Here is a 2,500-nt window from a genome sequence, read left to right on the forward strand (position 1 = left end):
TATGGTCGGTACCACAGAACTCGGCACTCCTATGCACCCTGCAGTTCTGGAGGATCCTCCAACGAGTGCTAACGAGTATGTAGTCAATCTCCTTGGCTGCATTACCCGCATCACTGTACAAAGTCCTACAATGCGGGTCTGGGCGCTGGTACCAGGAGCCAGAAATCCTCTATTTCAGGGACCTAGCAAAGTCCTGGAAAAGGAGGCTATTCTCACTACCGGTATCAGCTCTTGACATATAGCCAGCTCGATCACAGCCAGATACCACATTGAAGTCACCCAGAACAATAAGAATATCACGCCGGGGACACCTGTCTGGCACAGATGCTAGTTTGAATCTCTTTACAATATCATGGTACTAGTCCGAACTTGCAAATCCTAAATATAGTATTTAACACATATGTCTATATATATATATATATATATATATATATATATATATATATATATATATATATATGTGTGTGTGTGTGTGTGTGTGTGTGTGTGTGTGTGTGTGTGCGTGTGTATTTATATATGTATATGTATATGTATTGTTAATAATGATAATATATGTAATAATACATATATGAATGTATGTAATAAATAAAGAAATTATTGAATAAGTGAATATATTTAAATGCATATTTACATATATTATTAATAACAATTATAATAATATGCAATACATATATAATATATATATAGATATAGATGTATGTAGACCATTACTGTACTTAATGTAATACTGACGTATGGAAATATTTTCGTATGGTCTCATTGGGATTATTAAACCCATTTTTTGATAAAGTAATTTTAGTTTCATGAGTAATGCCGCTCGCGATGTGTGGTGCCAAGGAGGGAAAGGATCATGGACAGAAACAAGGACTTCCCTTGCCACTGCCAATGACCAGGGTCGCAGTTCGGGCTGTAAAGAGCGGGGGAAACGAGCACCGTGACCGACACGAGATTCCAATACTAACCTCGTAAAAAGAAGCGCACGGAAGCTTAACGCTGGATTAATTCTAGTTTAGAATTTGTTTTTCCAAAGACTCATTGGAAACCTTTGTCACGAACAGACCCACTTAAGCTCAGCCCACGCCCAGCCCTTCAAAGGGCTGGCTTGATGGAATGGCTGTATCTTCTCAGTCGTTAAGGCTTTGTCAGTAACGATTGATCAGAGAAAACGTCCAACAGTTCATGATATACTCGTGAGGTATTTTTGAAATATGAAACAAAAACAACTATGAACAAAAATGTAAGAGAACGAAAATAACTGTATCTGATGAGCGACTTACGCCAAGCCGCTTGAATGCTCGCGCTTGGTTCTGTAAGATGCCGGTGTGGACAAGGTCTATATAGACCTTGGGAGTGGATAAGGAGTACATTTTCTGCGAATAAATGTATTGCTTCTCATAATACATTGGATTTTTTAATTCGCTTGTCTCTCTTTGCTATGGAGATCTTAATATCGTGCGCTTTCGATTTGAGAATTAGCAAAACAAGCGTTCACGTCCCACCAGCACACGCCGGAGCGCTCAAATATTTGGATATTTCCAGAGAAGAAACAGGCACACGCGCATCGATAAGTATTGCTCCCCGATTCCTTTGAACAAAATTCATTACCATAAGAGACCTTGCATGGTCTTTGATCTAGAGACCCAAGTCCCATGGAAATCGATTCCACCAGCGTGCCCTTTCCTCGACTGGTTCTCTCGGCACAATGGTGCGGGCGTGACCCGCCGGGCGGTAATATCGAACAAGCGGCCGCGCGAGAGCTCAAGGGCCGGCCGGCGACGCCACGCTCGGCTCTGCGCTCCCTCGCCACTCAGGCGGTCCATTGTCGCTTGTTCTGGGCCATTTTATGGCTATTTTATGCAAATGCTATTCTTGACTGGATTTTTGCTTTACAATATGTTTTTGCTTAATTTAGGAATATATAGAAAGCGAAATGAAATATAACTGCATAGGTTTCAACTTTGACAAAAAAATTAACCTTTCCATACACAGTGTAGTTTTCACTACCGAATTTTGTCAAATGTGAGCTGCACTGAGCAAGTCAACTGTAAATGAGACCAAATGTTGAAGCACATACATAAGAGAATAAAGGCTCAGTATTTTTTCTCTTCGCCATGTGAATACAGCCTCCGGTCCGTTGTTCGAAAGGTGTCTGGCCCAAGCGCCTCAGGCAAGAGTATCCGCCGACTGAAAAAGGCCATTCTTAAAAAGAGGCGGGGAATCTGCTGCGGCAGGACCTCTAGCTACGCATTGTTGTCTGCTCTGAGTTCTGGTGTACTTTATGTGTGAGTTAAAAGCAATGTTAAAGTCACAAAGAGGAAAAGGTGTTTAACTCGTGGTTTCTTCTTTCAGTTATGACTCCAAGACACAGAAAATAAATTATGAAATTAAACAAAAACAATGAATTCACACTGAAAAGTACTTAGCGAACCATATTCTATAGATACCCCGTACAAGCTCAGGATCGAAGAAATCTTAAGAGAGGGAACTGTTAACAATGGTT

The sequence above is a fragment of the Penaeus vannamei genome, unplaced genomic scaffold (assembly GCF_042767895.1).
Source record: "Penaeus vannamei isolate JL-2024 unplaced genomic scaffold, ASM4276789v1 unanchor3482, whole genome shotgun sequence".
NCBI lineage: Eukaryota > Metazoa > Arthropoda > Malacostraca > Decapoda > Penaeidae > Penaeus > Penaeus vannamei.